This window comes from Polyodon spathula, chromosome 22 (genome assembly GCF_017654505.1).
Source record: "Polyodon spathula isolate WHYD16114869_AA chromosome 22, ASM1765450v1, whole genome shotgun sequence".
Lineage (NCBI taxonomy): Eukaryota > Metazoa > Chordata > Actinopteri > Acipenseriformes > Polyodontidae > Polyodon > Polyodon spathula.
In genome coordinates this window covers 20,068,646-20,083,140 of record NC_054555.1, presented here as the reverse complement: position 1 = coordinate 20,083,140, position 14,495 = coordinate 20,068,646, and positions in this window count along the sequence as shown.

Genomic DNA, 14,495 nt, shown 5'->3' with positions numbered 1-14,495 from the left:
TGTGTGTGTGAATTGAGGTTATGGATTTAGTTAGTCATATGTTTTAAGTAGTGTCTTTATTATATTGGTTTTAATCATTTCCATTAATGAGAGCTTCTCAAATTGATAGCAATGTCTAAACAGTGTCTTAAGCCCTCAGTATGTGTGGATTGCTCGCTGGCTGCATGTGAGGAATAAGAAATCGTGTAGAATAACGTTCTTATCTCGTGCATTTTGCCTTGAAACGAGCTTTTATCGGCAGCATATCTTTATTTGTAGATAGTAACGTTAATAAGTAACTATTGTGGCGCTTGTGGATGGGGGTAAACAGCATGCAATCTATGTGGATTATTCTTCTTATTACTCACCTGGCGCCTCTGCTGATCTCTCCTCTGATTTTAGTGAACCAGGCGGCTGCTGGCTACTCTCTGATTAAACTGTTCGCTTGTGAATGAGTGCCACCTGCTGGTCACATGTCCCTGTCATTCTATGCCCAAAGGACCGGCTGCATCTTTTAGGGGTGATACTATTTCTAATATGTTATGTATACTAATACATGTTTATTTAACACGTATTAAGTGCTTAGATGTGCTTCCATTTAAATATGATATTGTCTACGTGTATGTGTACTAATAATAATAATAATAATAATAATAATAATAATAATAATAATAATAATAATAATAATAATAATAAAATAGAAGACATTTACCATAGTGAATATGAAATAGAATATACAAAGCCAAACATTGTGTGTAATTAGTCATTACCACATGTCCCACGATTTAAAATGAATACATGTTAATAAAAAAGCCTTTCAAAATAATAATATATCTTCATTGAAGATTGTCTCGTGGTACATATTTGTGATTTATCCTTCAACCCATATACTATTTTAACGCCCAGAACAGAATTGCCTAAACTCTGTAAAAACAAAATGTTTATGAAATAAACAAAAGTCTTTTGATGTAAAAAACAAAAAAAAACAAAAAAACATTTTGATCTTTATTTGATTTGTATAAAGGTTCATGAGCACGTACATTGATTCAAATAAACATTCAAATACCGACTAAATATGTTTAAAATGTGTTGCATGATATTTATGATTAAATATGTAGTTTAAAGTGTAAACATTCGCTTTAGTGAAAGTGAAAGTGTTTATATTTGCCAGCACTATAAATATGCAAAGAATTAAAAGGTACGCACCTTGCCTGTCCTTATTAACCCATTTAGAACACATTAATTATTCGGTGAAATAAAAAAAAACAAAACAGAAGCTTTATTTGTGTAATTTGATACTAGACTTATTAACTTTTGTGGTTAACCAAATCAGAGTAGGTTATTTTACAACAAAGTTATAGAGAGAATTAAAATATAAATGTCAGTTTAAAAAGCTCTACAAAAAGTTACACAGTAGCCCCTCAGATGAGGACAATGACACTTAATGGGTTAAAAGCAGTGACCTTAGAGAATGTCTTGCTATATAAATATGTAGCCCTCTCGAATTACCAGTGGCTTTCTTTACCCATGTAGGATGTTCAACTAAGCGAACTGAACCTGTCTGTCACAGATCTATAACGTATATATTCCTAATTATTCGGATAACACATTATCACTGTCCACGTGCCATATTTTTCTTATGTGATGTTTGTAATGTTTCTCACAGGTCTTTGGGTGTCTCAGGTAACTATTAACCAGGCCCATTTCCGTTTCTGAGATACATCAGCACTAAAACAGTACTACTGAATATTTACATCAACTCGTCTTACAGTGCGGGTCCGATTATTCCAAAGCGCTCAAATGGAAGTAAAGGCAAGAGATGGACTATCTGAGTCATACGGGATTGGGTTAGACCCTTATGGACAGCTGAATCTGCGAAGCAGACTTTTATAAGTAGCGGCTTTTCACTCAAACAATTACCTTTAGACCATTCCCATGGCAGGCTTTGGGAACTCTATTCCAGCAGTTTCAAAACCGCTCTTTGGAATCCCGTTAGTTAACTACATATAGAATGTAGTAGTAATGTAGAAGAATTACTGAATGTAGAAGAATTACTGGCGCTTTTTAAAAGAAATACCTTGTGAAGATTTGTTCCTCCTAAACTAAAGAAAAACTGACCGGGCTACACTACTATTTATTTTATTTCAAGGGAGTATTTGGAGTAAATTCCAAAAGTATCTTTATTTATTGTGTTATTTACATACGTATTTACATACTTACAATTACATTTATTTCAATATGCCTATAAGCGTTTAATTACTTCATATTAAATCATTAAAAAAAAAAAAAAAAAAAAAAGCCGGGATATAATGTATACATTTTATAAACATTCTAAACGTGTCATAATCTTCAATAAGATGTTGCAAAGGAAATGCCACAAAGCCTGTATTACATAAAGAATACGTCGACCTCACTCGAGTGTAAAAACAGAATGATTCCAATGGTTGTCGAAAGAAAGAAAAAAAGCAGACATCGCCTGTGTTCTTAAATATGAAAAGGGCAATTTGCCTTCGGGTATCGTAGGCTGTCATCTGCGCTGTGGAGTTATGAGAAGGGGGCTCCTGCTGTGGTAGGGGCTCAGTTTGACATTGGCAATATTTTTAATGTATAATACACAAGACGCGCCCTTTAGTGCTTGTCTGACTGTCACACAGAGCAGGTATCTAGTCTTGTCCACACGCAGAGAGACGTCACTGCTAGTGACCTGGGGACTGCGCATTTACATTATATCTCATGTTTTTAATTTTGCTGTCAAAGCAGATACTATATATTGCAGCTGAGGGCAAAATTATCAGATGAATACCTTTGAGTGCGCGCCCTTTTTATCGTTTGGAAAGAACAGCCTTTAAGCTAACACATCAACAGTTTGTTAAAAGGAAAATCGAGTTTTTGAAAATACTTGAAAACTGCAAAGACTTTATAAACGGCCTGGGGGAGATTGTTCTATTTTGCTGGATGACAAGAAAAGGGAAGGACTGGAAATGTTTACATTTCACAATGCATGCTGTTAAAAGATTTCTGGCACTTGTTTTTGAGAGATTCTTAAATCTTAGTACATAGTTACCAAAAAGTCCATAATTTATAATAATAATAATAATAATAATAATAATAATAATAATAATAATAATAATAATAATAATAATAATAATAATAATGCTCTATTTTAGGCATGCCGTGACATTGTAGCAGCCTTGTCACGGTAAATGAAACTAAATTCTGAGATGTATTTAAAATATGTTGCATAAGAATTATGTTTAATTTTATATCTATCACATTTGTATTCATAGAATGAACACTTTACTGAAAAAAGAACCCGACGCAGGTTAAGGCTACACAAACAGGTGTGATAATGAGGACCTCCACACTTCTTTGGGATTTGAACATACGGATTATAATCAGACTGTTGTATTTAGACACGTTACACTTTTATTATTATTATTATTATTATTATTATTATTATTATTATTATTATTATTATTATTATTATTATTATTATTGTTGTTGTTGTTGTTAAACGCTTTTTGTGTGCATATAAAATATAGTTTAAAACATATACAATAAACACCGAAATGATTTAATGAGTCTGCTGTTAATTTCTTCTAGTAAAATCTGATGATTTTTTAAATTTTATTTTGTAAGGTGTAATAAGGTGTTTTTTTTTTGTTTGTTTGTTTTTTTTAAAGAATAGCAACTTGTTATTAGTATAATTATTTTGACCTGCATAAAATTAAGTTGCAAGGTTGGTCAAAACGTAATGGTAGTTTATCTCCCTCTGCCTCCACCTCCTCACTGCCACCAGCTCAGCACCACTCACACACACCTACACCTAGCTGAAGACACCCAGTAGTCATATTTAAAATACCTCTAAATTCTTAAAAGATTATGTCAACCATAAAAGGAGTTGTTTCAATTTTTATACCGAGTTTACCATTTTCAAATTTCAAGAACACAGCTAATTCCAGAACATATCTAAACCTTCACATTGCTTTAGCAATATCCAGAAAAACAAGATGGTCTATGTAACATACTGCATACTCGTCAAAAGCGTTGCATTGTACATGTGTAATACTGGTGTACACTAATACCGGAGTTGGCGCAGTGCACATTAAATGTCTGCCGGTTCCTTTTCTATGTAATGTGCCTGACTTGTTTTGAAATGCTCAACCACACTATAATATCAGTTTTATGAGTGATCTTTGATTCTCACCGCGCAGTTTTTGCGTCATAGAAAGAGAAAGACAAAGCGTTGGCATCACGAGCCTAACAGATTGCGCACAGCGCTGGTGCGTGACCACCACCTAGCGGAAACTCTGCGCACAATCCGTGAGCTTGGCGTGACAAAGCAGAAGGGGGAGGTCAGCACTGGGGCTCTTAATGCAGCCTGGTTGACATTTGCGCTTTTGTCTGTTTTCGCTGTAGGTCAATTGACGACGTCTGCCTTGGAAAAACGTATTCGATAGAACATTCAAATAAGGAGGGTAGTTGACTTTCAATTTGCTTAATGTTTCCTATAGGATTTGAGCATAGATTTTATTTGCAGGGGGTAACTGTGCTGCTTAAAAAGTACGTGTTTTTCAGTGGATGCCTTTTTTATGGGAAGGGAGCTGACTTGCACATTATTATTATTATTTTATTATTATTATTATTATTATTATTATTATTATTATTATAATAATAATAATAATAATAATAAATAATAATAATAATAATAATAATAATAATAATAATAATAATATTTTAGATGCCCCCAAAAGCTAACAACAGTTTAATCAAGGGAAAATGTTGTGAACGCTGCACCGTGGAGCAAACTTTCCTCATGCGTGTATGAGATTTGTAACCATTGAAGCAAAGTGTTAAGCATCATGTCTTTGAATTCGTTAATATAGCCCTAGTAATAACCTTCAGATATTTAGTTGGAGTTTGTCCTGGGGGTTGCATTGGTTTACCATAAACAATTACAACTTGTTTCTAATGTTTCTGCATAAGGTAAAGTTAATCGATTGCTATTGTGGATCTTCATAAAAGTTTTGGTGGGTGGCAGTGCCACCTAGTGGACGATATCGGCATAACAGTGCAGGGACTGATGGATGAGAAGTTTTATTAAAGTAGTAGAAAAAGGGGGCTGGCCAATTTAATCTATAAAGTAGACACACTCTGCGTCAAAGGAAAGTTTACGAAGATTTCTTTCAGCTGTTCCCTGATGTGGAGGTCAAACTGCTGTCAGGTTTTGATTGAGCGTTTTGAACATGGTGACTTGTGCAAAAATGCAAAAATGTTGACATTTGCTGCATATAACTTGGTATTGCATTGATTACAATCCTGTCCATATATATTGATTACAACTCCTGTCCCAATGTAACCGATATTCTATATTATTAGTATTATAATTATGTATAATAACATTATTATTATAATTAATAATAATAATAATAATAATAATAATAATAATAATAATAATAATAATAATAATATACCGTCAAACTATCTGGCAGAGTCACTCCATCCTATAGTGTACGACCTTTATAGTTTTATTCAGAACATCTCAATAGCTACTGTACAGCAACAGGTAAAGCTGTTGATGTTGTGGTTATATTTAAAGTGCTATTGATTGGGGTGGGAATCTGCACGTGCGTGGAATGGAAGTGTATAAGCTAGGGTGTGTTAATAACCGACTGGTGGAATAAGCAACACTTCCCCTGACTCCAGTTACATTCGCCCATTTCAATGTCCTGATGATAAACGGGTCCAGTGACATTAACGGAGGTATTGTTAAGAGATTTTGACTGTAATATGTTTGCTGCCAAATAGTACATTCTAACATCAGCATCACTATTAATTTCATTTACGTCCATGCTATGCAGTGCAAGCATTCAGCATAGTCCCTTACTGGTGTAAATAATCCCGTCCACTGCTCCTTCTGTGCGACCCGAGTTCAAATCAGAGTTCAAATTAAACTGTCAGACCATAAAAGCCCAACAGCTCAAGTCAACTATCCACCATCCACCATCCACTTATTACAATAGCCATATAGCGTATTCAAAAACAGCACTCTACTAAGATATATGCAAGTAGTCAAATGAATGACAATGGTAAAAAAGAAATGCCAAAAACAAGACTCCAGTGCTGTTTAAGTGTAGGAGGGAACTGTAGCAAACTACAGCCCTCGTCTCCTCGAACAGGGACGAGGAAGGTATTTTAGTATGTGCTTGGACATGTTGTAAAAACAAACTACTCAACATAATATCATACGACTACCAACTGTGTTAAAAGAAATGCAAGAAAGACATGCAGTCATGATGTATTGCCTACAACGCGGCACTTTGTTGAAGTTGCCTGCTCTCCAAAACCACTGTCTTTCAGCGTATCCCCATTCACAGGAGTTTGATAAAGCTATATCGAGATAATGCATTATTTGCAGATATCCTATTCAATAATTTGAAAACGAGACCATTGATTTGTATTGGTTTACTTCTAAAGTTTATTTATTTATTATTATTATTTTTTTTTTAGATCTTAAATATTGTAACCTATGCATGCAAGTCTTTAGATTTTCTACGTATTTGCAAGAAAACCTAACCATGCGGGCCCATAGACGCACATCTTTACTTATATATTTTTTTTTGATAGACATTATACAACTATTATGGTAAATATTTGTATATGTGTATTTATAAAATAATTAAAACCATTAATGCGCAAAAATAGTGTCTCCAACTTAACTAAAAATACATACATACATACATACATAAATAAATAAATAAATAAATACAAAATAAATATTGCAAATTACTCATATATCAAATAGGTACCATAACATATATTTAAAGTTTGTGTTTGATCAATGTTTTATTTTGGTTAGTAATCACGTTAGCTTCATGGAGGTGAATCCGGGTGTTTTTTTTTTTTTTTTTTTTTTTTTTTTTTTTTAATAAAATATTAACAAAACTTAGGGTACAGGTAACAATCTGGATCATTGTTGTTTCAACTTTACAGTTTATACCGCCTACATTTGCTACAAACTTCTGAAATGTGAAATCTGATTTAGAGGCAGGCTACCGTCATCAGAAACTACATGTCTTAGAGTTATACATTATTGAACTATTTAAGATACCCATGAAATACAACTGTTACCAAAATAACTATTAACATGTACAATAATATGAAAATGTACCCATAATCTGTTGAATGAAATTTCTGTTTAAAACACACTATTTACATTGTATACATATTATTGGCTTTAAAACCTGGGCTCAGGTTAACGTCTCAATGTACTTTTAAGGCTGACAGGCACTAAACAGTGTGACATTGACCCATTGCTTCATCAGCAAACCTTTAAACGCTGGACATAAGGTCACTTATTAAAACGTATGCTTTAAGTTTCAACAAGTCCTGTCAGGAACATTTGGTTATCGTGAACTTACTGGGATGATATGGGTTTATAAATATGGACCACAGTATCAACAAATTAGGTTACAGCCAAGAAAACGCACAGCAATCTTTAATTCAATAATGTCCTAGTTATGTGGTACCCAGGTGTTATTTGGCTACTATTTTTAATTACTAAAATAGTTTTCACAAATTATTAGCAACTGGGAGCTATGGGCCCTGATAGTGTTTATTGACAGAGTTAGTAAACATATACACATGGAGAGAGGGGTTCCGCCTCTTCAAGGCCCAACATTTACTTGATCGATAGACACAATAAGCAGGAGGGGGGCCACTGTCTTTGAGGTGACCCGACATACGAGAGGGGCACCGTCTCTGAGGATACCCGACATACAAAGAGGCTCGCGAACCGGAAAGAAAACATATTGGTGTTGTTAATACAAAAGAGGTTCCGGCTCTTCCTGACCCAACATATACAGTAGGGGGGTTCCGTCGCTGAGAAGACCCGACAAACAGGAGGGGGGCCACCGTCTTTGAGGTGACCCGACATACCAAGTCTAGGTATTTGTTAACATACATCGCGAACCGGAAAGAAAACATAAAGTTAGTATTTGTTAAAACATATAATGCGTGGTGTTCTGCCTCTTCAAAGCCCAACATAATAGAAGGGGGGTTCCGTCACTGAGGAGACCCGACAAACAGGAGAGGGGTCACTGTCTTTGAGGAGACCCGACAAACACCAGGGAGCCACCGCTTGGGGACCCTCACATAGAGGCATCAGACCTGAAAGAAGAATTGCAAAAAAAACATACATGCAGATGGAAGGGTTTGGCCGGGGGTCCCCTCTGACTCATGGAGAACCCTCCTCTATGAGGTAAATGAAGCGGAGCTTAACAAAGGGTTGGAGAAAGTGGAATCACTAACCCCCCAAAAGATGGACCCCCAGGTCCCCGCTGACGCAACATGAAGAAGAAAAAAGAGAGAACCACCAATGCATAAGAAAGAAGAAAAGAGAAAACATTTAGACGAAAGAAAACAAACACTTAACGTGACAAAGGGGTTAGTATACTGTACCCTAATGACTATGTGAAGACCCTCTGCACAGAGGAAATAAAAAAAAAAAAACCCTTTCTTTTAATTTTATTTCTTAGGGGGAAATCTTTGGTGGCTCAGGCAGAAAGGTCGTCCCCACTCCGGACATACTAGCAATGGACTGATGTGCGGAGGATATTTCAGATGATGAAGAACGAATAGAAGTTTCGACTACTGATGAAGTCCGGCGCCCCATATTTTTAATTAAATGCTGGATAATGTTGGCTTTTGCAGCTGAAGTAGCTGCCCCTATTCTAAATGAATGAGGAGCGTAGAATTACGAAGGAAGACCTGCTCTGGACACCACGGTGGAAAGGTGTGTTGAAAACCAATGCCTTGATACAATGGACCAGCTTGAATTGATACACAAAGTGTCGGAGGATGAAATGGCCTTGCGTTCTGCAATGTACTTCAACATGGAAGTGAAGGGACACAGAGGAGAGTTGATCTTAGAAAGCTGAATACATTGTCCTTGCCGCAGTTGATCTGTTTTGAAATGCGAAGAAATAAGATGAAATGAGAATCTGGGATGAGCTTGAGGTCACTGCAGCGGATAACGAGGGCAGAAAAGCTGGCAATAGAAGGAACTGTATATTCAGAACATCTCAAAAACCCGAAAAATGCAGACAGACATGTGACTTCCATAGTTAAATCATCAAATGGAGAAAAACAGCCATGGCGCAGAATTGAAATCAAGTTACTGAGAAAGTCTATAGAAATAGGCAGGCGAGCAGAAGAAGGAGCCGGAGAGCACTTGGAAATTCCTCGTAAAAGGAGACGAACCGCTGGAATTGATAATAGAGTTGGGGAATTGATGGACATCAAGCGAAATTGATGCTGAATTCCTGACAAATATAGTCTGATTGTAGCTGGTGCCAGATGTAGAGAGTCCTTTGCATGCACTATGAACGCCATGATCCAGTCCTGGTTGAATGGAGTAGGATTAATCCTGCTTTGTAAACAAAAAGTTACATAACATGCCCAACCTGTAGAGTATGAGGATCTGGTAGATGGGGCAAGTGCTGATGCCATGTAATCTTGAGCTGAATTAAGAAGTTTATTAATAGTTGGATTTAGTTGAAAATCAGCTGATTGAACTGTGGCGTTGCTGCTGGATATTGCAAAGCTGTGGGCAGCAAACTGTGGAATTTGGAAATTTGTAAACGAGAAAGAGCATCAGCTGCATTATTAAAAATGCCCGGTAGGTGGCGAGCTTGTATTAGGAAATTATTAGAGACTGAAATCCATACTAGCCGCCGCAGCAATTGCATGATAAGAGGGGAAGAGGAACGTCCTTTATTTATAATATGCACTGTAGTTGAATTATCACAGTAAAATAGTATTGATTTCTTAGACCAGAGATGACCCCATAGCTGGGCAGCTGCTACTATTGGGTATATCTCTAGCAGAGCTGTGGATTTTAGATGAGGAGATATGTTTTCGATTTCCTCAGGCCATGTACTGCAAAACCATTGATTGTTAAATAGACCTCCGAATCCCAGAGATGAGGCATCAGTAAATAAAGCCATATCGTGTGGAGCTGAAATGAAATCATCATAAAACATAGAGAGACCGTTCCAGTGCTGAATAAGCGCAGACCACATTTTAATGTCTTTCCTAGCTTCTGAGGAGATATTTATATAGGAGTCCAGATTTTTTTTTTTTTTTGCTGTTGATGCCAGCGCTAGCAGTCGAGATATAAACGTCCTCCCCTGTGGAATGATACGTATTGCAAAGTTAAAATAACCCAGCAATGAAAGCAGTGCCCGTTTTTTAATTGTTTTACTGATCTGAAAATCCTCAATGAGCAAACGAATATGGTTAAGTTTAGACTCAGGCAGGCTAGCTTCAAACTTTTCTGTATCTAGAATGATTCCAAGGAATTCCAAAGAATGAAGGGGGTTGATTGATTTCTCTTCTGAAAGCGGAACACCAACTTCAGAAAATAAGCTTTTAAGATTGGAAATCGCTTCTGCTGGTGCATCTGAAGGAGGAGAAATTACTAAAAAATCGTCCAGCAAGTGGAGCAAGAATGGGACATGATAGACATTAAGAAGAATTCAGCATAGTACTTCCGACAGGGTATCAAATATCTTCGGGCTGCTGCGGCAGCTGAAAGTCAATTGGGTGGAAAAATAAAACTTCCCATGCCAGCATATACCAAACAGGTGACGGAGAGACGGATGGATTGGCATTACTTTAAATGCGTCTGATATATCTGCTTTTGCTAACCAGGAACCACGACCTGCTAATTTAATTGAATGTATTGCGTCTGCAATAGTGATGTAATGCAGGGAAAATTGATCTTGGGGAATTAATGAGTTAATGCTGCTGGTGCTTGACCCCCGTGGTGCTGATAAATCAATAATGAGACGCTTTTTTCCTGACATTTTCCTCGTGGCAATGCCGATAGGATTAATTCTATATACTGGAAAAGGAGGAGCTAAAAATGGACCGACTATAAATCCTTTTATAATTTCTTTTTCAATGAGAGATTGCACTAATTGTGGTTCTTGAGTCGCTGAATAAAGATCTTTGCTTTTGAACGAGGAAGAAGGAATTTGAGTCAGACCGGTTGAAAAAACATTTTTTTTTTTTTTTTTTTTTTAATCCGTCGATCAGGTAATTGATTAAATTACTGTCGGGATGATTCTGTAATTTACTTGATAATGCCGGGATGTTTATAGGAGTAAAGACTGTGAGCATCGGGGAAAGTCACTTGCGTTTTAAAGGGCAGATTGTATTAGCGTGAGCGTCTCTGCAATTGCTGCACATGTGGATAAAATTGCATTGCCTATTCGAACAGAAGCCAGTATTGAAATTGTTGCAGATTTGTCTTCCTCCTGAAAATCTAATACTGTGCCCGTATTTGTCTTTCCTTGTGGATTGATCGAGGGGAGCTGAAGAATGTATAGGATTAGATACTGAAGACTTGTATGAATTAGCGGCGAAACCGGGTGCTTTAGAAGTTGATGCAATCGCAGCTTTAGGGCAGAGGGATGTTGAGTGAGCTGTTGAAGCGCAGATCCCACATGCGTTAGCTCTTAAACCACCAAAAATTCTGTTAAATAGATCTGGGTCAGGTTGTGCCCAATTGATGATGTAATTATCTGCTGCCAATATCGCTGCTGCTTTTGCAAAGAATGCTTTATGATATTCAAAAAACATAGTCCCTCCGTATCTGACAGACAGCTCCACCATGCAGAATTTGTATGAGTCCAATTCAGCTCTGCGGTTAGGATATACCGAGCATAACACGTCTCTGAATATGGAGAAAGCAAGGACAAATTCCCCTAATGTAAGATTTTTAAACAGTCTGGGATCTCTGGATTTTAGAGTTACTGCCAAATCTCCGCAATGGTCCAAGAATTCCGAAGTCGTCATTAATAGTGAAACAAGATTAATGTCCTTACCTTCGAGAATGTTACGTCTGATTTGTGGAGATATAGTGTGACGTCTAGCTGTAGTTGGAGAGGAGGATCCGTATGTAAAGGCAGTAGCGAGGTTGTATATTGGAGGATCTGCTTCGCTGGCTGAAATTAGGGCTGGACCGGAAGAAGCTGTAGGTGGCGCTGCAGTATTTGATGCTGGAATTAATGACAGTGCTGTAGATTATTTATTTTCCCTGTTGCATATTAGACACCCTTTTTTCTAGATCCAACAGTTGAGAACTGACCGAAGATAGAGTATCGGCAAAAGGCTGCATAAATGATTTATCTCGTTAAATATTTGCGAATGTTGGGTTTCAATGGCTGGCTGCTGGTTAGCGGTGCTCGTTGTGGGGGTGATTTGATCCGGAATAGACTGCCTGCTGTCTGTTTTAGGACACTGAATGGCTGGGCGCGGCTGATTATGTTTTTTCAGAGGAAAGACTGGTTCTGCTGAGACTGAATTGCAATAGAGAATAAAAAGAGACTCTCTATCACTCCCTGCTGGAATCGCATTACCGTTTTTAAGGAGGGTTTTTATCAATTTATTCATGGGCCAGTCCTTCCAAAACAATCGATCCGGAGGGGCGTCCTGAGGCCGAAGTCGCTTGGATCGGCGCAGATTCGATGTTTGAGTCGCAGGAACGGTAGGCAACATTTGAACTGTAACCTGGACGAGAGCCTGATCGGGAGCCTGAGCAGATGTAACTGAAATACCAGAAGGGCAGAAAAAACGGAGACTGGATGGACCCTGGATTGAAGCTGGAGGAGAATGATCTGGTAATGACAGAAAATCCTGGGAATCCTCTGAATCAGATGACGACTGCTGTAAGTATTCCATTATTGAGGTATACGAAAGTTGATGGGTCTTGAAATCGCTTAGGTTTATGCCAAACAAAAAAACACAAGACAGCTAGGTAGAGGTGACTAATGTTTAAATAAGGTAGATTTAATTGATGACAGGAGATGATAAGTTGTTGGTGCCTAGCTCCGCCCCTTGAACTCCACCTATAGGTTAACAAACTGGTAACGCATGAGATTGATTGGTAGAGTCTCCTTTCGGACAGACGACAAATTTCCAAGTCTATGAGAAAAACTGTTGAGCGCACCTGATTGCAGTGATTGTGGACATGCATAACACAATGAAATAAATACCAATACTGTACAGAAATACATGGTTTGAACATTTTAGTATTGTTGGTATCCCTGTGCTATGCAGAGTGTTATGCTTTCCATAGCCCATATGACCTATGCAGTAATGTACAGAATACTGTAGAGCAGGGGTGTCAAACATACGGCGTGCAGGAATATCATTTTTGTATTCAATAGGTTACCAGACTCTCCCGTTTTTGTGACATGTCTCCCGAACAACTCCCGGGACAGAGGTAGGCTCACATACTTGACCGTCTACAATGCTTTGCGTGCAATAATCCCTCCCAGGATATATATATATATATATATATATATATATATATATATATATATATATATATATATATATATATATATATATATATATATACACACACACACACACACACACACAGTACCAGTCAAAAGTTTGAGTACACTTTTTTCATAATTGACAATGTTTTGTGTCGTATACGTTACTGTAAATACTTGAAAATGAAAACACATGTTACGATATACAAAACTAAACATAACAAGTATCAAAGCAATGTTCAAGAAAATTGAAAATTGTCTCTAAATCTTGGAATCCTCAAAATAGCCACCCTTTGCCTTAATAACAGCCTCACAAGGCATTCGGTTAACAAGTTTCAGCAGGAAATCACCATGCATGTCTTCCCAAATCTTCTGCAGCAATTCCCAGAGATGTAGGGCACTTGTGGGTAGCTTTGCTTTGACTCTTCTGTCCAGTTCGTCCCATACAAGTTCTAATGGATTGAGGTCTGGAGACTGGGCAGGACAGGTCATTATACTGAGTTGTTCTTCACTTTCCTTCTTTGCCAGATAGTTCTTGCACAACTTTGAGGTGTGTTTCAGGTCATTATCTTGCTGAAGAATGAAGGACTGCCCAACTAGCTGTAATCCTGATGGAATGGCATGCCTCTGAAGTATGCTATGATAACCAAGCTGGTTGAGCTTGCCATGGACTTGATAAAGATCACCAAATCTGTCACCAGCAAAGCAACCCCAGACCATTACACAGCCTCCTCCATGCTTGAGAGTGGGAACCACACATGCAGAACTCATGCGCTCACCCTCTCTGCATCTTACAAATACTCTGCGATTAGACCCAAATATTTCAAATTTTGACTCATCGGTCCATAAGACTGACTTCCACTCCTTAAACGTCCAGTTTCTGTGTTTTTTGGCCCAGGCAAGTTTCTTCCTCTTATTCTGCACTCTTACCAATGGTTTCTTTGCAGCAATTCTTCCAGTTAGGCCAGCTTCATGCAATCTCCTCTAAACAGTTGATGTTGAAACATCTGTACTTCTAGTAGCATTTAGCTGAGCTTGTATTTCAAGGGCAGTTAATCGCCGGTTTCGCAGACTTGTGACTCGAATGAACTGATTCTGAGGTCACCCTTGGCCTGCCTGACCTTGTTCGGTCCTCAGGAGTGCCAGTTTCTTCAAATTGTTTGATGG